The 27,231-nt window shown below is 49.0% G+C and overlaps 1 protein-coding gene across 10 annotated transcripts in view; it reads left to right on the forward strand.

Moving 5' to 3' along the window:
• The first annotated feature begins 5,176 nt into the window (after window positions 1-5,176).
• The window catches only part of ZNF185 (zinc finger protein 185 with LIM domain), a 125,113-nt gene continuing 103,058 nt past the window's right edge, over window positions 5,177-27,231 (forward strand). For all 10 annotated transcript variants that reach the window (XM_084640245.1, XM_084640250.1, XM_084640249.1 and 7 more), the window contains exon 1: window positions 5,177-5,324. The gene's annotated coding sequence lies outside the window, so the exon portion shown is untranslated. The remainder of the gene's footprint in view (window positions 5,325-27,231) is intronic.

A 27,231-nucleotide genomic window follows, 5' to 3' on the forward strand; every position in this document is an offset into this window, starting at 1 on the left:
CCACGTCTGCCAGCACCCAGGAGACATACGGTGATGGTTACCTGAGCGGGCTCCATGCTTGCCGTGGTATGGCATCTGCACAGGTAACTCAGGAAAAAAGGCGCGAAACGATTGTCTGCCCTTGCTTTCACGGAGGGAGGGAGGGAACCGGGGCCTGACGATATGTACCCAGAACCACCCGCGACAATGTTTTAGCCCCATCAGGCATTGGGATCTCAACCCAGAATTCCAATGGGCACGGAGACTCCGGGAACTGTGGGATAGCTACTCACAGTGCAACACTCCGGAAGTCGACGCTTGCCTTGGTACTGTGGAAGCACTCCGCCGAGTTAATGCACTTAATGCACTTAGAGCATTTTCTGTGGGGACACACACACTTGAATATATAAAACCGATTTCTAAAAAAAACGACTTCTATAAATTCGACCTTATTCCGTAGTGTAGACATACCCTTAGTTTATCTGGGCCTAGAGCAAGAGGGCTTTATCAACACTCATGGTCTGCCACCCTCCCGAGTTACCTAGTGTAGTGCCTAGTGTCACCAACAGAACCTTCCTAGGGCTACCTTTGCACCAGATATAAATACAAATCAATGGAAGGAAGTCTGTTTACACTTGTAGTTTCAGCTCTTCATTCTCAGTGCCCTTCTGGCATCATTGTGGTCTAAACCAGTTGCAAATGTAAGCCTTCTGCCACGCCAAGTTGATAGCAGCAAGGGCCAGGTTCAGTACATAGGGGTTCCCTCTCAACAACACAATGCAAAACTGGCTCAACCCCCCACCCAGTGGGCTGGGAAAATCTTACACAAACCTCTGGGCGCCTCAGAGGCAATAATTCCCCTCTCACAAGCACAGAGTCTCGGTGTAGCAGAAAATCTTTAACAACATGAGGTAAACAACATCAGCATTAAATTGGGAAAACACCACAACTAGGGTTCATAAACCAAACCATGAGCAAAGACCCACCCCAGCAAATTGGGCTGTGTCCTTTCCCTTGGGTTCTTGAGTCCAGCAACCCAAAAATCACCCAAAGTCCCAAAAGTCCAACAACCCAAAAGTCTCTGTCCCTGGTCAGTGTAGCCCCAGACTTCAAAAGTTTATCTGCAGAGTTTTACCTCTCAGCCTGGGTGGAAATGTGTGTGTGGGGGCTGTTAAGGGGCATTTTACGTGGTCCGAGGCCGACTGCCCTGCCTCTCCGTAGGGTTCTGCTGCAGCCTTCACCGTGAGCCACTCCGCTCTCCCAGCTGTCCCACAAGCTGCTCTGCTCCACCAGCCATCCCGCAAACTGCTCCACTCTGCTCCACTCCACCAGCCGTCCCGTGAACTGCTCTGCTCCGCCAGCCACAATATATCTTCAGGTCCCCCCACTACTTTACACAGCACTCAGTAATTTCAGCTCTTAATGATTTTAGCTCATAGTAAGGGAGCGTCAGTGCTGGTGCACCATTGGCCCAAAGTGAATTCAGCTCAGCAGCCTGTAACTAGACTCCTAATGGAACCAAAATTAGCTCTGATATTCCACAGTGGGGGGGAGGGGGGGAAGGAGGAGGAGGTGCTTGGTGTTTCAGGCCCACACCACCTAGTACAAATGCCTATCCCTAGCCTCTCTCAATTCATTGGGTTTTGGAACCCATGTCCCTTGTCTAGCAAGTGCGACTTAGTTGGTGGCAAGTCCACCTGTCATAAAACAGTTTCACTGTCCTTGATTCACATAATCAGGGTGTAACAATGCTGGTTCTGGTGGGATCCAACTGAGAGTGCCAATTCAGGACAAACTGCTTAAAGTAGGGCAGTTGCAGCCCAAGGCTGGGGTTTCTGTGCACATCAAGGCAAACCAAACCAGCCAGCCAGAGAGAACTTTGGTCTCAGACCACTGGCTAACCACAAGTCACACAAGCAATTCCCTTAGACACTCCAGTTTCCCAGTATCACCACCAGTGCCACTTGTTATGGGGACAAATGGTTATGAAAACCAATACCCCAGTAAAAGAAAAGAGGTTCTCTCAATCCCAAAGGACCAAGCTCCAGACCCAGGTCAATTTCCAAATCAGATCTTACCCACAAATCACACTATTGCCAATGCTGTAGAATCTAAAATCTAAAGGTTTATTCATAAAAGACAAAAGATATAGCTGAGAGCTAGAATTGGTTAAATGGAATCAATTACATACAGTAATGGCAAAGTTCTTGGTTCAGGCTTGCAGCAGTGATAGAATAAACTGCAGGTTCAAAGCAAGTCTCTGGATGGGTCTTTCAGTCCTGGGTTCAAAGTTTCAGTGTAGCAAAGTTCCTCCAGAGGTCTGAAGCAGGACTGAAGACAAGATGGAGGCGCTGCGGAAGCTTTTTATAGTCTCTTGCCATGTGGTCTTTCTTTCTTTGTTCCAAAGACAAGCTGTCCATCACATGGCATGGAAAAACCTCAGAATTCTGTCCATAGGCATGTCCCTGCATACCTTGCTGAGTCCCAAGGCATGTCTGCCTTCTCTCAATGGGTCAATTGTATACCTGATGACACCAACTTGTCTGGGGTGTCACCCAGAAGCATAGCACAAGTTTGAACTACAGACAGTATAGAGCCAGTACTTATAACTTTAAATACAAAAATGATACATGCTTATAGATAGCATAATCATAACCAGCAAACCATAACCTTGTCTTGGGCACCTTGTTTGACCCCCCTTTATACAAGATTTGGTGCCACTACAGGACCTTGGTTGCAACAATGTTCTATATGGTCCCAGTTCAAGTCAATAACATCACACAGGGTAACAACACTTTATTCTTCCTGCCCCAATAATAGAGAAACTGGGGATCCCACAGCAGCCAAAGTGACCATTTGGGCTGCTGTGGGTTCAGGCTAGGCGGGGTGGGTGTGCCTATGCAAACAAGATCAGCTCCCTGAAGTTCTTTTCCTCAACTTGTCACAATTCACCACCAGATGTAAGGGTAGAGCTCATCCTGACTCTGCCTGCACAAAGAAATGCTTTCCACTGAATGGTTTCAGAGTAACAGCCCCGTTAGTCTGTATTCGCAAAAAGAAAAGGAGTACTTGTGGCACCTTAGAGACTAACCAATTTATTTGAGCATTAGCTTTCGTGAGCTACAGCTCACTTCATCAGATGCATACTGTGGAAAACGCTTATGCTCAAATAAATTGGTTAGTCTCTAAGGTGCCACAAGTACTCCTTTCCACTGAATGCATCCGATGAAGTGAGCTGTAGCTCACGAAAGCTTATGCTCAAATAAATTGGTTAGTCTCTAAGGTGCGAGTAGTACGCCTTTTTTAAAAGAAATGCTTGGTTTCTCAGATCCTGGTGATGAAGATTCAGTAGTTTGTAACCAAATGTGAGCGCTTAGATGTGTTTCAATCCATGGACAATGCCATTGCTTACTGTGATGGGGGCAGGACCATGGTTTTGATACTAGATAGCCAAAGAAGAGGTTAGCTGATTTTAGATTTTTAACTAATAAACACTGATAATAAAAACTCCCCATCAGGAAAAAAAAAAAAAGAAAGAAAAAGAAATTGGTGTTTAGTCAATCAACACTGGCCAGACACCAGTTACTCAATTTGTGTTCCTTTCACCCCTTTCCCAGTGCAGTATGATTATATAGGCAATGTCCCTGCACCCTGGCTTGTATATAAGGGCTTGTCCACATAGGGTTGGAATGCAGATATGGGGGCTATGATTTCTAAAGCACACTAATGTGTTGTGCCTGATTCTCCTGGTGTTGTGCATTAACATGCACACTAAAGAGTGCTTTACTGTGGTGCTGTTTGACACAGTACGTTAATGTGCCTTCGGGAACAATGCACTACATGCTAAACCAGGGCTTCAATAACAAGGATACAAAGCTTAAACTAATCTGTAAATGTTTTTTAAATATATATATCATAAAAATTAGCATAGATCCTACTTAGACAAGAATTTTGGGCAGTACCCAAACCGCCTTCCCATTACAGTGTCAAAGTGAGAGAAACTTGCCATTTCTGAACATCTACATAGCATTCAAAAATTGCTAAAAGTAACTTCCCCCAAATAAAATTAATGAATCCTGAAAAACAGAAGCCCTAGTTCTATGTTATGTCTGAATTTGCCAATTGGGGAGCACAGTATGACTGCCTTGGCATCTCTTAGGATATGTCTACTCTGCAGCTAGTAGCAAACCTCCTAGCCCAGGTGGCCAGATCTGCTGGAGCTAGGGTGTTAAAAATAGCTGAGTGGATGTTGCAACATGGGCAGCATCTCAGGCTAGTGACCCCTCCATGTTTATATACTGCCCCCAGTTGCTATAGTCTCTGTGGTGCCAGTCCTTGACTAGCGCATGGGAAGACTGGTAAAGAGTTCAAACACCACAAGACAGATTAAATTAACCCCAGAAGGTCTATTTCCAAGGGCAGGAGCCCCTGACCTGGTGCAGGTATCCCTATCCTACAAACATATATGATGGCATCATGCTGAAAAGTGCAGGATACTGACAAGCATATGCCCTGTGGGGTCAACCAATGATGCACTCCCTTTTTTAATGGGCAATGCTACCACGGACTTGACCACGTTCCCCTCAGCCAAATCTGGACAGATATTTACCTGCCCCCAGATCCAGCTCAGCACTCTGTTTATCTTAGATTTGCTATGGCCCAACTTGCCTTAGGCCTTGAAGTAGAGGAAGCTGCTTTCTTTGCAGTGTCATGTGCCCAAAGAAGTGACCGTGCTGTGAGGATGAAAGCTTCTTTCAACCCCCTGCCAATTTCAGAAGACAACCAGTGGAGAGATGGTTTCTTCTTGATGCTTTTTCTTGTCTAGCTGGCCTGGTTGGTGGATGGGACACACACAACCTGTTGAATAAGAACTCCGGTTGTGCCACCAGCATGATACTCAGAGCACCAATCCAGGTGTCTTGCCAGCTTGGTTCCACCGTACAACAGCAGTGGCTGGAACAGTGTATTTGCTTTGCTTCTGGCAGAGGCTGCTATTTGTTAGACAGATTATTCTTGTAATAATCTGAACACCACTCAGCGTCACCAGGGTATGCGAGGAATGCGGAGGGAAAAGGGCACCTCCTTGGTAAGAGGCCTCGAGCAGGGAGATTGCATCTGAACAGAGAAACCTGTTTGATCTTCCCCTGAAGGGCAAGACACACCCACATCTCCTCCTCAGAACAAGGCTTGGCTTTCGGAAGCCAGTCCTAGCAGGTAACCCACTGCATCTGCTGGGGAGTGTGAAGAAGAGTCCTGCAGGAAGCTGGGGGAGACAGCTCCAGCCACTTCACACACCATTCTCAAATTCACCTTTGGGGGACACCTGAGCTGAAGAACTGCTACAGGTAGGGCCAGTCATGCTTCTTGGGACATCTGGAGCGAGAGAGAGCCTCTGTCTTTCTGTTCTCCTTTTCTCTCCCACGCTCACTGTAAGAAAAGGCTGTCTGTTTATAATCTGCCAGTGCTGGGATCCAGCCAAAGACTTTTGCTCTAAGCAGAGCTGGGCCTCAATCAAAATCCCAGCTCCCAGCATGCTGTGGACCATGCAGGGCCTGTGTCTGAAATCCCTCTATAATGGGCTGAAGTAGCCTGGGTCCGAGTGCTGTTGGGATACCAGAGTGCTGTGTGCTGTATAAGAACCTGAGTGGACCAGAATGTTTGGAGGGGGTCATGGTCTTTGTGGCTTGGGCTCAGGTCAGGTCTAATGCATATCCATTTACCTCTCAGCTTTGTCTGACTGCTGCATTCCTTCCCACCAACCTCTCTAAAGCCGCTGTTTTACCTAAGATCATTATATACTGAGTAAAAACTGGTCTCCCCTTTGTATGTATTAACTTGATGGGCTGGAGAGAGAGAGCGAGTGTATGTATGTGGTGATGGAGGGCGAGGAGGTGGTGTTCTTATGAAACTTCTGGCAGACCCTTTCTCCTGCAGAGGTTTATTTGCTTATCTCTGAATTAGTATGTAAATTAATGCTCTTGGAAGGGACTGACAGTACTGGTAGGGCTGATCTCGGGTAGGCAGGCACCTCCCTCAACCCCAACTTCTCCACTGCACCTCAAATCCTGTTACATCCTTTTCAGCCCACCTGCTGGTCTAGTTCTAGGTCTCTGCCTAACAGAGACTTGGCCATCACAGCAAGTGATGCGGTGGCTAACAAATGTGATGTAGCCCCCACCCAGCTCATTTAATTTGTGAGCCAAGGCAGTATGCAGACCCAGCTCCCCAAAGGCAAAAGGCTCCTGAGTAGAACTGCTCAGGATTATTATTTTATTTTTTATGCCTGCAAAACAGCTGTAAATGAAATTTAAGCTTGTCAAATGTGTCCTCAAATTTAAAAAAACAAAACAAAAAAAATTCCATTTTGTTAAAAAGAAAGCTGTTTTCCATTGCAAAAGTTGAACATTTTCAGTTGAAAATAGAGCTGTTCATGATGCTTCCTTGATGAGATGGCTGTAATGTGCACATAAGGCTTGGCTGAGCCCATGACAGTAGGAAAAATGGTGTCCTTACTTTTCTTTTTTTATATTGCAGTCAAGGCTCAAGCTGAAGTTTATGTGGGTATGGAGATCATTGCTCTCCTTTTTAAAATAAAGGAAGTACTTTAATAATAGTTAATTACTTGTAATTATAATAATTAAATGGCAGGCACAGTGTGGTGAAATGTGCTTTAGAAATGTGTATCGTGATAATAGTAAGCTCACTGGATAGGGGACTGTCAATTTCTGTTTGTATAGTACAATGGGGTCCCAGTCCGGTTAGTGACCCCAGATGCTATTGATATATTACAGATGCGGAGAGGGGAGAGAGAGGGGTCAAGGAAACATTTCCCTTGTTAACGGTTTAACTCTGTGATTGTCAACAACAAAAATGACAGAACTTGTAGCACCCATGTCTTGGAAGAGTTCTTACGTTGGGATTTTGTTATAATACAAAACACTGACTGGCGCTCAGAAGGCAGTTCTGTGCAAGCCTTTGTCTGCTCTGGGTTGATCCTGAGATGCTGACGCCATAGAACTTCATATAGATTTGCCACCCTGGCTCATCCCAAGTCTGGGATTGTGTCTCTGGCACTGACAAGATCAGGGACTAGCAAAACCTGTAAATGCCTCAAGCCAGCTGAGCATCAGTTTAGTTGCAAGCATGGGTACTGCACAGACAGGCAGGGCAGTCTTCACCCCCACACCCTGTTTTACCCATGTGTCTCAACCCTGACCTGTAGAGCCCACCCCCACCCAGGCTGAGACGGAAGTTAATTTGTGGGACCCATTCCTCCCTTAGCTCTTCTGCTGCAGCAGCCCATGATGGTGGGCTTTGTGATGTGAACATCTGTTCACAAGCGACTGAACTAAGTCCTCAAACTCATTTCATTCCATTTCTCTCTTGCCCTGAGCTGGATCTGAAAGGGTGCTGAAGAGGTGAAAGGTTCCATCTTCCATTGCCAGTCTCTGAAACCAGCTAAACAAATCACTTACAAAAATTAAACTGAATCCTGATTGCTGCAGCAACCAGGACCAGAAGAAGGGCTGAAAAGGCTCTTTGCCTTCAGACTAACACACCCTGTAGGTTAAAATCTAAACAACAGTTTTCAAACCACTGTTTTATTTAGTGGCATGGAATTGTATTTATTCACAAGGCAGGGATCTCCAGCATTAATGTTTTCAGCATAGGGGAAAGTGCTGGAAGGAGGTCACCAATGGGGGATGGACTCCCAGGTGTTGAGGAACAAGTTAGAGGACTGAACTAAGTAGCAAGTGTTCAGTTTGGTCAAGGTAGCCAGTGCTAACACTGATTGGGTAACACATTAGCTATTGGAGATAGGTAAGGTTGCCCACTTTCTAATCGCACAAAACTGAACACCCTAGCCCCACCCCTTCCCTGAAGCCCTGCCCCCTTCCCTGCCCCTTCTCCGAGCCCCACCAACCCTGCTCACTACATTTCCCTCCCTTGGTGGCTCGCTCTCCCCCACCCTCATTCACTTTCACTGAGCTCCGGCAGAAGGTTGGGGTGTGGGAGGGGGCTGGGGGTTGGGGCATGGGCTTACTTCCAGCGGCTCCTGGTCAGTGGCGCAGCAGGGGTGCTAAGGCAGGCTTCCTGCCTGTCCTGGCATCAAGGACTGGGCTGTGCCCCAGAAGTGGCCAGCAGCAGGTCTGGCTCCTAGGCGGAGGCACACACCTGGCTCTGCATGCTGCTCTTGCCCGCAGACACCGCCCAGCCAATGGGAGTATGGAGCCAGTGCTTGGGGCAGTGCGCAGAACTCTGTGGCCCCCCTGCCTAGGAGCCAGACCTGTTGGCCACTTTTGGGGCACAGCGCGGTGTCAGAAAAGGTAGGGACTAGCCTGCCTTAGCCCTGCAGCACAGCAACCGGACTTTTAATGGCTTGGTCAGCGGTGCTGACCGGAGCCACCAGGGTCCATTTTTAACCAGGTGTTCTGGTCAAAACCGAACACCTGGTCACCCTAGAAGGTAGGCCAACCAAAGGCTTTGGATCTCACTGCCAATGATTTCAACAGGACCAGCAAGTGCTCAGCACCTCTAGAAATCAAGCCATTTATTTAGGCTTTAGCTGCCTAACTTTAGCTGCCTAACTGAATTTGAAGAATGTGGTCTCAGCCCCAGGTCTCAAAGGTACCCAACCCCTCCTGATTTCAATGGGAATACCTTTGGGGATCTGGGCCTCAGTGCCCATGGCCACTTGTTTAAATGGGATCCTAATTTTAACACCAGGATGCCTTAAATAGAACATTCATATTCCATGCTTGGCTGTTCACAGTAGAGACTGGCACACTTTGGATGGTGTGTCCATAATAACTTACCTGAGTAAATGCCCATTTTACATGTTGTGGCAGAACTCCGACCTCGTCCACTTGCGTCCCGTGCTTCCAGGTGGTTTATGCTAGCTTCAGAGGCTCACTGCAACCCTCCACATAGCCCTTCTCTCTCTAGGGCCAGGGATACAGTCTACTAAGCCGTTTTCATCATAAGCCAGCAATGGAGGTTGCTGAGAGAATTCCCACAGTCTCTGTTGTTCCTACGGCGTCATGCCAAAACAGTTTAGCCTCCTGTCCAGACAGGGGCCTGTTTTCCCCTTCCAGGAGGTGTTTCGGTAGTGGTGGGTTGGGGGGAACCTGCCAGCAAGAATCCCCCCCAGCCCTGCTCTTGGCACCACTCATCATCACAACATTGAACATACGGGGCTGTAGGATGGGTCTCCGCAGGTCCCAGGTGCTCTCTTTCCTTCGGGGCGGGGGTACTCTGTGGTTTTCCTGCAGGAGACCCATACGGATTCGGCCGCTGAAGACAGCTGGTGGCTGGACTGGGGGGACAGGGTCTACTTTAGCCATCTCTCAGTTCGTACGGCTGGAGTGGTGACCCTGTTCTCCCCCGACCTACGGTCCAAGGTACTGGGGGTCATCGAGGCTGTGCTGGGCTGCCTGCTGCACCTCCGGGTCTGTATGTAGGGGCTTCTGGTCAACCTCGTTAACGTCTATTCCCTGACATCGGGCCTGGAGCGGCTACAACTCCACCAGCAGGCATCTGCCTTCCTCGGCACCTTGGATCCTCACGAGTGCCTGGTCCTGGGCGGGGATTTTAACACCACCCTTGAGGAGCGGGACCGCTCAGGGACCGAGCAGTGCCCGGCTGCCGTGGATGTCCTCCAGGAGATAGTTGAACACCACTCCCTGGTGGACGTTTGGCATGACCACCACCTGGATGACATTTCAATGTTCACCTTTGTCCTGGTGGAGGCCCATCGGTTGTGCCACTCCCAGTTGGACCACATCTATTTATCACATTTCCACCTTTCACGGGCCCACTCCTCCAGCATCCAGCCGGCCCCATTCTCTGATCATCATCTAGCCATCGTGACGGCCTCTTTCTGCGTGGAGAGGCTGGGGCTGGCCTAATGGCATTTCAACAACAGCTTGTTGGAGGATGTGGGCTTTGTGGCATCCTTCCGGGAGTTCTGGCTGCCATGGCGAGGGCAGCGGCATGCCTTTCCCTCGGTGTGGCGGTGGTGGGACCTGGGGAAGGTGCGCATCTGGCTCCTCTGCTGTGACTACACCCAGGGTGCCAGCTGACGGAGGGATGTAGCGATAGAGCAGTTAGAATGGGAGGTCTTGGAGCTGGAGAGGCATCTGGCGGCCAGCCCCGAGGATCTGCCCCTCTGTGGAGCGTGCTGGGAGAAGCAGGAGGAGCTCCGGGCCCTGAAAGATCGGCCTGGGGCGCCTTTGTTCGATCCTGCATCCATCTCCTTTGGGAGATGGATCGTGGCTCCCGCTTCTTCTAAGCCCTGGAGTAAAGGAGGGGGGCCAAGAACCATGTCACCTGCCTTCTGGCAGAGGACAGCACCCCCATCACGGATCCAGTGGAGGTGTGCAGGAGGGCGAGAACCTTCTACGCAAGCCTTTTCTCCCTGCATCCAACTGATCCTAACGCTTGCAGAGTGCTCTGGGAGGAGCTCCCTGCTGTTAGTGTCGGCGACCGAGACTGGCTAGAGCTGCCTCTCACTCTGGCTGAGTTCTTGGAAGCCCTCCGCCGCATGCCCACCAATAAATCTCCGGGCATGGACGGGCTGACCATGAAGTTCTACCGTGTGTTCTGGGACATTCTTGGCCCAGACCTAGTCACCATTTTGGCCGAGTCTTTGCAGAGCAGGGTCCTCCCTCTTTCATGCAGGTGAGCTGTGCTCGCCTTATTGCTGAAGAAGGGTTACCTCTGTGATTTACAAAATTGGTGTCCCATGTTGCTCCTCAGCATGGACTACAAAGTCATAGCAAAAGCCATCTGGCTGTGGCTAGGGTCCGTGCTGGCGGACGTGGTCCACCCAGACCAGACCTACACCGTCCCGGGCCGCAGCATCCTTGACAACCTATATCTGGTCCAGGACCTCTTGGAACTCGGGTGTAGGGGTCGTCTGTTGTTCGCCCTCTTGTTCTTGGATCAGGAGAAGGCGTTTGACAGGGTGGACCAAAGGTATCTCCTGAGCACTCTGCGAGTGTTTGGCTTCGGACCCCAGTTTGTGGGTTTTCTCCGGGTGCTGTATGCCTCCGCAGAGTGTTTGGTCAGGCTCAACTGGACCCTGACCGAATTGGTCAGCTTCGGGTAAGGAGTACAGCAGCGGTGCCCCCTCTCAGGCCAGCTGTACGCTCTGATGATCGAGCCCTTCCTCTGTCTTCTCCGCAGGAGGTCAACAGGGTAGGTGCTGTGGGAGCCGGAGCTGTGGCTGGTCCTGTCGGCATACGCTGATGATGTGCTCCTCATGGTGCAGGACCCGGGCGACTTGGCGCGGGTGGAGGCTTGCCAGGCCATCTATTCGGCAGCCTCCTCTGGCCAGGTTAAGAGCTCTGACCTGGTGTGTTAGGGGGCTTATTCCTTCACCCACTTACTTCCCTGGTCCTTCTCGCATGAACAGAGAGCAACAATACCCGAAGTCCAAAGGTGCAAACAATTCGATGTTTATTGGGGTGAACTTCCAGCAAGCATGATTCCAGTTTCCTTCCTTAGTATCCTCCTTCCCAGCTCTGACACTACAGAGCCTTACACCTGTGTCCCTGTTCCCATTCCTACCCTTAGCCAAACATGATTCCAACTTCCTCACTCCCGTTCCCATCTCCCCCTTTAGCAAAACATGATTCCAATTTTCTTACCCCCATTCCCTGTTCCCATCTCCCCCTTTAGCAAAACATGATTCCAATTTTCTTACCCCCATTCCCTGTTCCCATCTCACATGCCCACCCCCACCCACACCCACTCACTTCCTCATTGACTACAGATTATATAGTAAAACTTGAGTTCTGCTTAGCTTTACCTTAACCAATCATTTTCCTGAAATTTAACTAACCAATCCTAACATATTGTAACATGATTATGTAATCAATTATATCCCACCACCTTAATTAGTTTACACCCAGCAAAATTAATTATACAGCAGACAGGGACAATCACAGAACCAGACAGAGATTATACAGACAAACAACAGCAAAGTGGGAACTATAATGACAAGACAATACAGAAGTGAGGATTTCACATCCCAGCTATTGATAAGTGAGTTCCTGCCAGACAGGATGCCATCAAACCAAGCTTTCCTCCAAATTTTCTAGGCACCTCCCCCTCTCTGGAGGTGACAGGAATACAATCCTGTCCTGATAGTGCCTAACAGCCCAATAGCACCTTATTTCAATGTGACTAGTTTGGAATGTGAGGATGTGACCGTTCGCTTCCCAGCTTATGGCTGCCTCTGCTGCTTAGCCAAAGGCCTTAGCCTAAGAACAGGGCCACAAACTGTCACAGTAAGAGAAGGCCCTTACACTGGCAGACAGTGGTTTTGATTCTTTCTTTTATACCTCTGGAACTAGCCAAGTGATAAGAATACACCTAAATTCTTAAAGTACAGGCCTTTGCAGACAGGCCTGAATATCTATATCCTAACACGGTGGTCGGGGACGGCTGGCAGGTGAGCTCCCTCCCACCTGCGCTTCAGGCCATGCGGTGGAGCGTGGTTCTGCTGCTCTATCTCGGTGTTTACCTTTCTGCCACACATCCCTCTCCGCCAGAGAACTGGCACTATTTAGAGGGAAGGGTGGTAGAGTGGCTCCGGAAATGGACAGGACTACACCGTGCCTCTCCCTTCGAGGGAGAGTGCTGGTGCTTAATCAGCTAGTCCTGTCCATGCTCTGGTACCGGCTCAACACCCTGGTCCCAGCCCTGGGTTTCCTGGCTAACCTCCAGACATTGATTCTGGAGTTCTTTTGGTCAGGACTGCACTGGGTCCTTGCAGGGGTTCTCCACCTACCCCTGGAGGGGGGAGGGCAGGGCCTGAAGTGTCTGCACACTCAGGTCCATGTCTTCCGCCTCCAGGCCCTGCAGAGGCTTCTTTATGGTACAGGTAGTCTGGCATGGAGCATACTAGTGCACACCTTCCTGCACCATTTCCGAGGGCTCCGATACGACCAGCAGCTCCTTTATCTCCATCCAAGAGGTCTTCCGCAAGACCTCTCCAGGCTGCCAGTCTTCTACTGGGACCTCCTCCGGACCTGGAAACTGCTTTCAACGACCAGGTCCATGGCGGCCACCGAGGGGGCAGATCTCCTCCCAGAGCCCCTGCTACACAACCCCCAGCTCCGCGTGCAGGTGGCGGAGTCCCCCTCGGTGCACCAGAGGTTGGTCTTGGCAGAAGTCACAAGAGTCGGAGACCTCCTGGACTACGACTGGGGAGATTGGCTGGATCCCCTGACGCTTGGTCAGTGCATGGGCCTCTCCAGACCTCGTACTCCCTGGCGCATACTTCAGGAGGTGAGGGCCACTTTGCTGCCTGCTGCTTGCGTTTACCTCGACCGGGTCCTGCACAAGGGTGCACCCCGCCCACCCTCCACCCCAGGCCCACCGGACCTTTTCATTGGGCCCCTGCCCCGTGGACCCAGCCGACCACCTCACCCGTCACTGTGAGCTGGCTGCACGAGCTGCAGCTGGTGTGCTTCCAAACCGCGCCAAGGAAACATCTATACATGTTCGTGCTCCACACCCTACACATCCTTACCCTCGCGTCCCACCCCGATACAAAATGGCGGGACCTCCTGCCACCTCTGAAGCATGAGGAGCCCCAGTGGGCCAGCCTATACTCCACCTTGGTCCTGAGGCCCACTGGGGATATCAGTTGGCGGCTCCTTTATGGAGCCGTGAGCACGGGCATGTACTTGGCATGGTTCACCCCACCCAACACCTGCCCCTTTTGGGTGTGAGAGAAACCCTGGCACACATATACTTGGAGTGTGCCAGGCTGCAGCCCCCTATTCTGGCTCCTCAGAAATATTTTGTTACGCTTTTGGTTGCACTCTTCCCCTCACCTTCTTATTCATGCACTCCCTATCCGTAGCCCCACAAAGTCGCGGGACCTCCTGGTCAACCTCCTTCTGGCCCTAGCTAAAATGGCCATCTATAAAACCAGAGTGAGGAGGTTGGCTGATGGAGTCTCCTGTGACTGTGGGGCCTATTTCCAATCCTCCATCCATTCACGTATCCGGGCAGAGTTCCTCTGGGGAGCATCCACTGATTCCCTTGCCATCTTTGAGGAGCAGTGGGCACTGTCCGGGGTTCTCTGCTCAGTGTCCCCGTTCGGTTCCCTTCGTTTGACCCTTTGACCACACTCCTGTCCCTGTTATTTCATTAGTTGTCCCCCATATTTATTTGGTGTCCAGGTCCTGTGAATCCCCCTCTTAGGCTGGGGGGGATCCTTTAGCACTTCCCAGATCCCAATAAGGCTACTCTGCTGTACCCAACTGGCCTGGGTCTGTAACATAGTCCACGTGCTGACCGGGATATATTAATGTTTGCTCTCAATGACCTGTTCGGAGCTCACATTTGAAAACAACCCCTGGTGTCAGTGTGATAAAGAGATTGGTGGCACCGTTCAGTTTTGCTTCTAGAGACCTGACTTCAGGGCTGGATTTTGAATCACAGGTGAAATGAATTTGATGGCTTCCATCTAGTCCATATAGGTCATTTGTCCACAACACACAGTTCAGAGGTTTGGAGCTTCCACTTCCCAACATGGATTTCATGTTCGAGGGGAGACTCCACTCTGCCGCCCCTTATAACACTAGCCTGGATAGTTCAGCTTGTGTCAAACATTAAATAGAAGTGCTTTTCAAGAATGCTACCTCCCTAGATGGCTTTGCTGTTGTAATGATTGCCATCTTGTCTGACACCAGGCATTGAACTAGGGACCTCCAAAGCTAAAAGCCCAAGGGAATAAAGTTCCTTAGGTGATAGCTGTAACAGACTCCTGTCCTCTGTGGATTGGGCACAGAGCACAGGTAACATACAGTAACCAGAGGCAGGGGCAAGATCTGGGCTGGGGAGCTTTCTGGAAATGAGTCAGGGGGTATGTAATGAAAGCATGCTGGGGCCACTAGCTGCAGAACTTCCTTTCCTTGGCTGTCCCCTTTTCCCATCTGTTTCTTTAGCTACTCAGTTCTTTTCACAAAGGCTGAGTCTGATATATGCTATTAAATTGCTCACCCAGAAGTTTCTCTCTTGCTGATTGTATCATGTTGTCTGAACCAAGGATGTGTAGATTGTTCCAGTGTTACGTATCCACAGTGGTTTTAAGAAAGGGGCCCAATGACTTTGCATGCTGATGCTGGATTAAAATATGATCCATTACACTTTTGATTCACTGCCAATCTTAAACTTTCTTGCTGCAACTGCTGCTTTTATTGTACTGATTGTACATAAACCTTGTGGTTGTGCATCCTGTGTATGCTATTTTCATATGAGTGACGGTGTCTAGAGCAGAGACTCATAAGTTTTGCTCCTTGGCTCATTCCCTGATCCTGAACAGAATGAGTGATTTTGAGAACTACGCAGTGAGGAATGGGAGGGTTGCAGCAGATTACGGGGGACAACAAATGTAGCAAGTCTGGATGGGAGTGATGGTCACAGGATTAAAACAAGGAAACCAGAGGGGAACACTGAGCAGAGAACCCCAGAGAGCATCTCCCACTCCACGTGAAAGGTGCCAGCTGGATAGCTCTGGAGAGTGAAGTCTCCTATTTATCCTGGTCACCTGGTAGTTGGTGACCTGTTCAGATGAGCACAGTCAGCTCAGTTCCTGGCCAGCTAGTGCCAGATGTGAGGGTGCGTTTTGTGATGTAGACACTGTAGGTGGATTTTCAAAAGTGCTCAGCATTGGCCTAACTCTGCTTCTAGTGAAACCAATGAGAATTTTACCAATGACATAGATAGGCTGCTGCTGAGTGCTGCTGAGACACCACTTGCCTATTAGAAACTGGAGAGGGGCCATCATCTCAGTCCATACAAGACGCTGAACTGTAATCAGGAACTTGTGGTCACTATTAGCCAAGGCTGGATTCACGTCGGGGACAATGCCAAGATGCATTGATTCCATTCAGAAAATGAGGGTTAACACTTCAGGAGCAAGGGAAAGACTCCCACTGTTTGGCTGAAGTGCAGAGTGTGGCAGGGAAACTTCTCCAGGAGAGGAGCAGAGCTGAGGTCAGCTAGGTGAAGTAGGTACTTCCTCAGCACTCTGTGAAAAGATGTGTTCAAGGCATCCAGCCAAGGCCTCAGGGTGGAAATACTAACTAGGGCAGCTCACTTTTGATGGATTCACACTTTGTCCCTAAGCCTTGTGGTCCCTAAGCTCAGGCTGAATGAAGCTTTTAGTTTAAGCTCTAGTTGAGAGAGGCTGTTGTTCTCTTTGGGTATGTCTACACTAGAACTGGAAGGTATAAATTACAGCTCAAGGAGACAGAAGCGCTAGCATCCTAAAAATAGAAATATAGCCACACCGACAGGGGCTAGCCTCCCTGAGTACCGAACCTATGGGCTCAGGCTCCGGGCAGTTAGCCCTTCTTGCCATTTGCACGGCTGTAGTTATGTTCTGTTTTCAGTGTGCTAGCTCACGCAGAGCTAGCATGCATATGTCTCCTGAAGCTGGAAGTTACACGTCCAGCTCTAGTGCAGATGGACCCTTCGTTGCTTTGGCTGGGTTCTAAAAGTCTTTGTTCACTGAGTGGGCTTCAAGAACCTGGGCTACGGTCCCATAGATGACCTGAGCAGTGACTGGGAAGAAAATGGCTCCACAACCCTTCCCAGAGGTAGTCAGGCCTCTACCTCATTTCTGCCTTTCAGAGAGAATTACCATTCCGAAATGGGCACCAGCAGGGCCATGTCAACAGCATCATAAAAGGTTTGTAGGGGCATGAACCCCCACCCCAGGTGCTGAGGCAATACCATGCTGTGTTACATGGTCTCCGGAACAGAGAGCTGGCAGCAGCAGCCTGATCACTAGAGTTGCTGCAGCACAGAAAAGGCTGCAGGCTCAGCTGGCAGCAGTTAATCACTGGGGGGATTAGGGACACTTGGGTGGTAATAGCTGGGTTAATGATATGATAGCTGTAATTGGGAGGATATAAGAGGAATACAGGAAGTTGGGGAAAGGGTACAGTGTGGAAAGCTCCTGCTACAATATCTTGTTTTCTTTGTGGGAGAACTGAGGAATAAATGTACAAGTGGTGAAAGGGAAACAACTTGGTGTGTTTTTGACCGAGGCAGGGCCATCCTTAGGGGGCCCTACACAGTATTATTAAAGGTGCCCCTATGCCTGACTTGGGGCACAGCTACCACCCCTGCCCACAGACCCCCAGAAGAACCACCTGCCCCATTGCTCACACATGCCAGGGCTCGCAGCCTGGGGGGCAAGGGGAGGGACAAGGCAGCAAAGAGGATACCGAGCCGCCGGGCAGAGAGTCACCGTTCCCCGCAGAGACCCTACCTTCGTACCCTCTCCGTCATGCAGAATGTGCTACGCTGGCGCATTCGGGTCTGTGAATATGGTCCCTGCCTTCTGCCTAGTAAGGAGACTGCAGCGCATGCTGAGTGTGTAAGAGCTGAACTGCTCTTACCTGCTGTCCCAGTCATAGGTGTGGACTCTGTGGGTGGGTGCTCCGGGGCTGGTGCACCCACAGGGAAAATTTAGTGGGTGCAGAGCACCCACCAGTGCCAAGCTCCTCCCTCTCTCGGGGGAGGAGGTGGAGTGGGGGTGGAGCAGATGCAGGAAGAGGTGGGGCGGGGGCTTGGGGGCAGGGTGTGGAGTGGAGGCGGGGGAGTCGAGCACCCTCTGGCAAGATGAGAAGTCGGCACCAATGTTCCCGGTGGTGCCTCAAATTTTCACGTGCCCGACCCAGCTGTGTATGCTGCATATGCCTAAGGATGGCCCTGGACTAAGGGACCATGGAAACAGGCTAGGCAGTGCGGCACACCTGGTAGCTGAAGAAGCACCTGTGACATTCTCTTAAAGCCACCTTTGTGCAGGGCATTGAGTTGGCTCTGAGCAGAAATAATTAGCTGTACTTTTCTGACAGATACAAGTACTACACTGTGCCTAAAGCTCTCTGGAGAGGCATTGTATTACCGTGGCAGGTGCCAGTGCTGGAAATGGCAGTTTCTCAGAACAATGACTCAGATGTGTTTTAGCAGGTAGCTGCACAGTCCTGAGTTGTGTGCTGGGCCTGTTCTTTAACTTCCTTTTAGTTCAGTCTTGGAAAGTGCCTGCGGCCCTGATATTTCTTTCCTTTCAATTGGGTAAATCAGGAGTTACCATTGTTGATGTTAATGGGATTACACCAGTGCAAAGGTGATGAGAATCAGGTTCTCAATCACTGATCAAAAAGCACAGCTTCCTGAAGGCCCCCTCAATAAATATTTCACAGGAGTTATTTTGACCTGCTCACTAAAGCATAGGCACCCACCCTACGCACACAGCTCACTAGGGCACTGAACTGGGTGGCAAGAGGCCTGGGTTCAATTCCCAGCTCTTCTACTGCTTTGCTGGGTGACTTTGGGCCAATCACATCCTTCTCTATGCCTCAGTTTCCCCATCTGCAAAATAGGGAACTCCATTGTGAAGTGCTTTGAGATCTACTGCCAAAAAGTGCTATATAAGAGCTAGGTATTCTTTTATTCCACTGACTTCATTTTAAGTCCTGTTATGTGGCAGTGCTTGTGACCTTGTATGGAGCTATTTCTCACTGGGGTTACAGCCAAATTCATTTGTAACATGACCAGTTTGCTGACTCCTTTTGGTGGCAAACACAAAAGGATCTAAGCTGCAAAATTTGAATCGCATTTCAAAACCATTCACCTCCATGTCTGGAAATATTCAGCAGTTGCAGGCTTTTGCATGAGGTTATTTGCAAAGTTTAGCTCTATCTACCCATGAGGGTCTGGCTTTGGATTTTGAGCCATACAACCATTAAAGTTCAGAGATGTGTGTGTAACAACCCTTATGTTCAGCACCGCTGGGGTCTGAATCAGCGAAGCCTGATTTTTATTATACTCTTTTTGTACCAGTGTTGGCCCATAAGGCAGAAACTAGTATCTTCCTTCCCTCTCTGTCCCTTGCTGCTGCTTCCATCTGTTCTACCCTGCCTGCCATGTTCTTAAGCTTTTTCTTGGGTGTATTGTATCCTCATTTCCTCACACAATCTGCTTTCCACTTGACAGCTTCATGTGGGAATCTGTGTTGGCATCCAGTGTACATGCCCCAAATACGTCCAGTGCGTCCTTCAATTTCTAGTGGAGATGAGCTGCTGGTAGGTGACTTCTGGGGTCTCTTCTTTGGTGGTATTCTCTTCATCCAATGCCCAGAATCTTTCATAGGCACTTATTTTTGGAGTGAAGTCTGAGCTTAGGAATTAATTCTTCTGTTGCGGGGTGGGGGGGGCTGCAGCAGAGCATCTTCTCTGTGAATCAGGCAGAGAGTGGGCTGTGTCACATGCTGAATGAGTTGCATTTGGATCCAGGATTTTGGTTTTGACCCATTTGCAGTTACCAGCTCTATGTGGAAATCTTGCCATGTCCCTGCTGGAGGCTGGTGTGGAGAGATTAGGTGCATGGTTTTCACTAGCATGTTTGATTCCCTGTCCATGCTGGAGCCTGAAGCCCTGCTAAACTCAGGCTAGCTACAACCATGTTTGGAAATGGCAGACAAGTGGTTTTGCCAGAACTTTGACAGCTCTTTCAGAATCCGATCGGGTTTGGCAGAGCTCTGCTCTCATTGTGGAATAATCACAGGCATGTCTATACTAAAGAATCCTGCTATTTGGCCATGGGGACAAATCTAGCGCATCAACCATTGTTGAAAATGTCCAGCTAGCACTGACAGGGCCAAATAAATTCAATGCAGCAAAGCATGGGTGACCCCTTTGTTCTAAAAAGGGTGTGACTCATGCTTTCTTAGAATTGGTGTTGGACTCTATTGACTCTGCTCACTTTAGCTAAGGATCACTTTCAATATTGGTGGAGGGGAAGGGCAGGGGAGCAGGGAACACATGTTTTCAAGTGTAGACACTGATTGGAAGGGACAATGAATCCACTAGATTCTCTTAAAGACATAAGGTGTGGCACTGTTTGCTGGGGAAGAAGAAATATTTTTCTCCGATCGAGGAATGATAGGGAGTGCAGCCTCCCTTGATTTTATTTTCCTCCTATTGGTTCTTATTGTTGAAGAAGAAACTCCTCTAGTAAGCAAGGTCTGTTGGAAAGATGGCAGGCATGTGTTTAGGAACCGAACAAGTTCTGACCACTCTTTAGGGCAGAAAGAATTTAAGACCTGTGTATCCACTACTCTATATAAATGTGCTGATGCACAAAACAGAGGTAGCTTCACTGAATCGGGAGAAAAAGAAAAACGTGGACAGGATAGAGCATAAGATACCTGCATATTGAAGCAACTGATGAGGAATAATAACTTCTTTTTGGTCCTTTAACTTGTGTAGTTTCTATTAGCCATAAGCCATTGTAATGAACTGGATTGGGGGGTAGGGGTAATGTCTGTTTGTGTATGTGCATACAGTGTAGCACAGTCCTCTTCTGGACAGAAACGGAACTGCTTTGTGTGTCATAGACCCTATGCTTCTAAAGCTAAGGCAGATTCTCCTTTGGCTCAAGAGGGAGAGGCCTATAAGAAGGAGCAAGGGGATCTATTTATCCCCACTGTTGCTTGGAAGTTCTGACTGGCCACTCTAGTTGGATAATGGCAAATGAAGTCTTAGGTAGCCATGGGTTTGTGCCAAGAGATTGCATGTGATTTGTCCACAGAGAACCATTGAGTAATCTTTCCAACAAACCCTTAAGGAGAATGAGAAAAGAGTTGGCCCAAGTAATGAATCTAGGCACTGTGGATAAAAGCAGTCTGCATTCTCCCTTATGTTTGTCCTCTTCCACAAGCAGTGTGGCATGTGAGTTTATGAAGACAGATTTGGCAATATGGAAAACGTTTAAATTGTTACAAAACAGGAAGCATGGGCAGTCAGATGCTGCCAGTAGCTGGTTGGCCTGCTCTCCCTAGTGGATTACAGATAAGAAGGCGAAGAAGGATCTTTACTTGCATTACAGGGCAAAATATAATTAATCCAAGGGCCATCTGCCTCCATTTGCAGGATCAGCATGAAGGATGGGAGCATTGTCTTGTAGCAAGAGGAAGGGACTAGGACTTAGGACTCCTGAATTCTATTTATAGCTCTGCCACTGATTTGCTGCCTGGCATGGATGGACATCATGTCACATGTTTGTGCTCAGTTTCCCCACTACTAACACATAGATAACACTTGGCCTTGCTCACAGGCAGGTTGTGAGGCTTACTTTTAAAGTGTGACTCAACTTTTTTGATAAGCAACTATGAAAATGGCAATTGGGATCCCACATTTCTTCTTCGAGTGCTGTCCCTGTGGTTGCTCCACTCCAAAAAAAATGACAAAGTCCTTCACACTATGAAAGACTCTAGAGCAACACTGCACACACTGGGCATATACCTGTCCCTCCCCAGGAGACAACAGTATCAACCTTATCAGAGGCCATGCACACAACAGTATCACCAGCCCCAGCCCAGACCATACGCTATAGCCAGAAGTCATGCTAGACCTCCTAGGTGCAGACAAAACCAGGTGCGACCAGCTACCACCCATCCATCAGGAAACAAGAAACAATTTTGAAGTGTTGGTTGCGGGTTTGCACGATCACCCCTTGACTCCACCGCCTATTTGCCCATTTAACCAGCACCTCCAGGTTTTCCACCATGCCTGGCAGCAGGTCACACAGGACCGTTGGGTCCTGGAAATAGTTCAGTCCGGTTACTCCATCCCTTTTATATCCTACCCTTCTACCCTTCCCCCTCCCCCGAACCCTCTTCAGGGACCACCGTAGAAGTGGCTCATCTTATACAGCTAGGTGCAGTGGAACCTATGCTGACACAACATCGAGGAAAAGGGTTCTACTCCCACTACTTTCTGACCCAAAAGAAGGGTGGGGGATGGAGACCTATACTAGACCTATGATGACTGAACAAATTTGTACATGTACAGAAATTCAAGATGGTCTCATTGGGTACAATGATACCTACTCTGGAACAAGGGGACTGGGTCTCAGCCCTCGACCTATAGGACGCCTATTTTCACGTATCCATTCATCCAGCACACAGACGCTTCTTGCGAGTCACACTTGGACATGACCATTTTCAATACAGGTGTCAAGGTTCCTTCCCCACTCTGAACTCTAGGGTACAGATGGGGGGACCTGCATGAAAACCTCCTAAGCTTACTTTTACCAGCTTAGGTTAAGACTTCCCCAAGGTACAAATTATTTTACCCTTTGCCCTTGGATTTCCACTGCCACCACCAAACTTTATCTGGGTTCCTGAAAAAATGGAGTTTGGACACGTCTTTTCCCCCCAAATCCTCCTACCCCTTGCACCCCACTTCCTGGGGAAGGTTTGGTAAAAATCCTCACCAATTTGCATAGGTGACCACAGACCCAAACCCTTGGATCTTAGAACAATGAAAAAGCATTCAGTTTCCTTACAAGAAGACTTTTAATAGAAGTAAAAAATAGAATCACCTCTGTAAAATCAGGATGGTGAATACCTTACAGGGTAATTAGATTCAAAACATAGAGAATCCCTCTAGGCAAAACCTTAAGTTACAAAAAAGACACACAGACAGGAATATTCATTCTATTCAGCACAGCTATTTTCTCAGCCATATAAAGAAATCATAATCTAACACATACCTAGCTAGATTACTTACTAAGTTCTAAGACTCCATTTCTGTTCTGTCTCCGGCAAAAGCATCACATAGACAGACACAGACCCTTTGTTTTTCTCCCTCTTCCCAGCTTTTGAAAGTATCTTGTCTCCTCATTGGTCATTTTGGTCAGGTGCCAGCGAGGTTACCTTTAGCTTCTTAACCCTTTACAGGTGGGAGGATTTTTCCTCTGGCCAGGAGGGATTTTAAAGGGGTTTACCCTTCCCTTTATATTTATGACACCCCCCCAAATCTCAGCTAGGGTGAAACGCTGGCTGGGATTTCTTCCTGGAGCTCTAGGAAAAACAGAGTTAATAAGGCACATGCACCTCTAAATATACTACCAAGTACATAAAGACCAACAATATTTTCCACATCTCAAGAACGATTTTAACCAGTTGATTCTGGGAAACTTTCACGGGAGAGTGCATCAGCCACTTTGTTAGAAGCTCCTGTGATGTGTTGGATGTTGAAATCAAAATCTTGGAGAGCTAAACTCCACTGTATAAGTTTTTTGTTATTTCCCATGGCGGTATGAAGCCACTGTAGCGCAGCATGGTCGGTTTGCAGGTGGAAACACCGTCCCCAAACATATGGGCATAGCTTTTCCAGGGCGTAGACAATGGCGTAACATTCTTTTTCACTGACTGACCAGTTGCTTTCCCTCTCAGACAGCTTCTTGCTGAGAAACACTACAGGGTGGAATTCTTGATCAGGTCCTTTCTGCATTAAAACTGCTCCCACACCACACTCGGACGCATCTGTGGTTACTAGGAATGGTTTGTCAAAGTCTGAGGCAGGGTCAGACATGAGTGTCGCTTTAACCTGGTTAAAGGCCTTCTGACACTTTTCGGTCCACTGAATGGCATTTGGGTGTTTCTTTTCGGTTAGGTCTGTCAGTGGGGCAGCGATTTGGCTGTATTGCAGTACAAATTGTCTGTAATAACCGGCCAAGCCTAAGAAGGATTGAACCTCTTTCTTTGACTTTGGGACAGGCCACTTTTGGATAGCATCCACTTTGGCCTGTAGGGGGCTGATAGTTCCTTGACCCACCTGGTGTCCAAGGTAAGTCACTCTGTTTAGGCCTATTTGACACTTCTTAGCCTTAACAGTTAGTCCTGCCTCCCTTATGTGCTCAAGGACTTCTTGTAGATGTTCCAGGTGTTCTGCCCAGGAATCTGAAAATATGACCATATCGTCAAGGTAGGCGACTGCATATTCTCCTAATCCCGCTAGGAGACCATCTACAAGTCTTTGGAAGGTGGCGGGTGCATTTCACAGCCCGAAAGGGAGTACATTAAATTCATACAGCCCGACATGTGTGGTGAAGGCTGACCTTTCCTTGGCGGATTCATCTAGTGGTACCTGCCAGTACCCCTTGGTTAAGTCCAAGGTAGAGATGAACTGGGCCCATCCCAGTTTCTCTAATAGTTCATCTGTGCGTGGCATTGGATAGTTGTCTGGGCGAGTTACAGCATTTAGCTTACAGTAGTCCACATAAAAATGTATTTCCCCATCTAGTTTGGGAACTAGAACCACTGGAGATGTCCATGCACTTCCAGAGAGGCGGATTACGCCCAACTGTAACATATCCTGGATCTCCCGTTCTATAGCAGTTTTAGCTTGAGGAGACACCCGGTAAGGTTGGACTTTAATTGGGTGAGCATTACCTGTGTCAATGGAGTGGTATGCCCATTCAGTCAGTCCTGGGGTGGCTGAAAACATCGGCGCGTAGCTTGTGCACAGCTCCTTGATCTGCTGTCGCTGCATACTCCCAAGAGCTCCATCAAGGAGCTGTGCACTAGCTACGTGCTGATGTTCTCAGCCACCTGGACAGTGAGTGAATGGCCCTTCCCACGATGCTTCCATTTTATGGGCCTGGAGAGTCTTTAAGACCATGACCTGGTCCCCTACTTTGAAGGAACGCTCTCTGGCATGTTTATCATACCAGGCTTTTTGCTCTTTTTGAGCATCCTGTAAGTTTTCTTTAGCAAGGGCTAAAGCGGTTCGGAGGGTGTTTTGTAGGTTGGTTACAAAGTCCAGAATGTTAGTTCCTGGAGAAGGTGTAAATCCCTCCCATTGCTGCTTCACCAACTGTAATGGCCCCTTAACTGCATGGCCATATACAAGTTCAAATGGCCAAAACCCTAAACTGGGATGTGGTACAGCTCTGTAGGCAAAGAGCAACTGCTGCAACACTAGGTCCCAATCATTGGAGTGCTCATTTACGAATTTATGTATCATGGCCCCCAAAGTTCCATTAAACTTCTCCACCATGCCATTTGTTTGATGGTGGTAAGGAGTGGCAACCAAGTGATTTATCCCATGAGCTTCCCAGAGGTTTTCCATAGTTCCTGCCAGGAAATTAATCTGTGCATCTGTGAGGATGTTGGAGGGTCAACCTACCCTGGCAAAAATGTCTGCTAGTGCCTGGCACACACTTTTAGCCCTGGTGTTGCTTAGAGCTACTGCTTCCGGCCATCGGGTGGCAAAATCCATGAAAGTCAGTATGTACTGCGTTCCTCTGGGTGTCTTTTTTGGAAAAGGACCCAGAATATCCACAGCTACTCGCTGAAATGGAACTTCAATGATGGGGAGTGGCTGGAGAGGGGCTTTGACCTGGTCTTGGGGTTTTCCCACTCTTTGGCATACTTCACAAGACTGGACATAGGTAGAAACATCCTTGCCCATTCCCTCCCAGTGGAATGACCCCCCCAAATGGTCTTTGGTCCTGTTCACCACAGCATGACCACTAGGATGATCGTGGGCTAAGCTCAAGAGCTTGGCCTGGTATTTAGTTGGAACTGCCAACTGTCTCTGAGGATGCCAGTTTTCCTGGTGTCCACCAGAAAGAGTTTCCTTGTATAAAAGTCCTTTTTTTACAACAAACCTGGATCGATTAGAAGACCTGAGAGGCGGTGGGTTGCTCCGTGCCGCCGTCCAAACTCTCTGGAGGCTTTCATCTGCTTCCTGTTCAGTCTGGAACTGTTCCCTTGATGCTGGAGACATCAGTTCCTCATTGGATTGTGGACCTATGCTTCGTCCCTCTGGAAGCGATGTAGGGGATGGGGCTGTTTCCGTTGACTGTGAACCGCTCTCCGCTAGGACACTATGTTGGGGTTCAGGCTCCGGCTGAGCCTCTTGTGTAGGGTTATGGGCTGCTGCCGGTTCAGATTCGGTGGGGCCCTCGGGTGTTGAGGTCGCAAGTACTGGATTCAGTGCTGGCAATGGGTCTGGTGCTGGTTGTTCCGCTGGTTCTGGGACTGGTTCCGTCGGGGTCTCTGGGGCTGGATCCACTACTGCTGTTGCAGACATTGGCCTGGGGTCCGGGTCCATCACCTTTGACCGGGTCCTGATAGAAGTTTCTGGAACAGAGCTAGGCGTCACGACTTGTTTAGCCTGGCTGCGGGTGACCATTCCCACCCTCTTGGCCCGCTTCACATGATTGGCCAAGTCTTCCCCCAACAGCATGGAGATGGGGTAATCATCATAGACTGCAAAAGTCACATTCCTGACCAGCCCTGGTACTGGACAGGCAACTTGGCTGTAGGCAAATTGAAAGAGTTGGAGTTGAAGGGTTGAATTGTCACTTGGATCTCTGGATTGATTAAATTGGGGTCCACTAAGGAAGCATGGATAGCTGACACTTGTGCTCCGGTGTCCCTCCATGCGGTGACCTTCTTCCCGCCCACACTCACAGGTTCCCTCCGCTCCAAAAGTATCTGGGAGGTATCTGGGCCTGTGGATCCCTGGTGTGATTCCGGTGCAATGAACTGTAATCTGTTGGGGTTCTTGGGGCAGTTGGCCTTTACATGCCCCAGCTTGTAATCGTCCGGCTGACGGGTCACTGGGGCGAGGCGGGTTGCTGGAGAAAGGGGTGGTGGGACGATAAGGTGTCTGGAGGGTTCTTTGGGAGGTAGGTGGGGCCTTGCGCGGCCCCCGGTAATAGGGTGTGATCTGGGGTTGTCCCTTCTGGTCTCCGCTCCAACTGGGACCAGTTTTCTTCTTCTCTGCCACCTCTACCCATCTGGCTCCAATCTCTCCTGCCTCGATTACAGTTTTGGGCTTCCCATCTAGGATGTATCTTTCTATTTCCTCAGGACCACCCTCTAAGAATTGTTCCATTTGCATTAGGAAGGGCAAATTTACTGGAGATTCAACACTTGCTCCTGATATCCAGGCATCCCAATGTTTCACAATGTGGTAGGCATGTCGGGTAAATGACATGTCTGGTTTCCACCTTAGGGCTCTGAACCTCTGACGAGAATGCTCGGGTGTTATCCCCATTCTGACTCTCACCTTGGCTTTAAACAGTTCATAATTGTTCATGGGTTCTTTAGGCATTTCAGCCGCCACCTCAGCTAAGGGTCCACTGAGCTGCGACCTCAGCTCTACCATGTATTGGTCGGTAGAGATGCTGTACCCAAGGCAGGCCCTTTTGAAATTTTCTAAGAAGGCCTCAGTATCATCGCCTGCCTTGTAGGTGGGGAACTTTCTGGGATGGGAAGTGGTGCCTGGAGAAGGATTGCCAGGGTTTGTTGGTATGTTCTTCTGAGCCTTTACCTTCTCCATCTCTAGTTCATGCTTCCTCTCTTTTTCTTTCTCCTCCTCCACATGCTTCCTCTCTTTTTCCTTCTCCTCCTCCACA

Source organism: Lepidochelys olivacea (genome assembly GCF_965140295.1).
Source record: "Lepidochelys olivacea isolate rLepOli2 genome assembly, chromosome: 9".
In the NCBI taxonomy this organism is placed as follows: domain Eukaryota; kingdom Metazoa; phylum Chordata; order Testudines; family Cheloniidae; genus Lepidochelys; species Lepidochelys olivacea.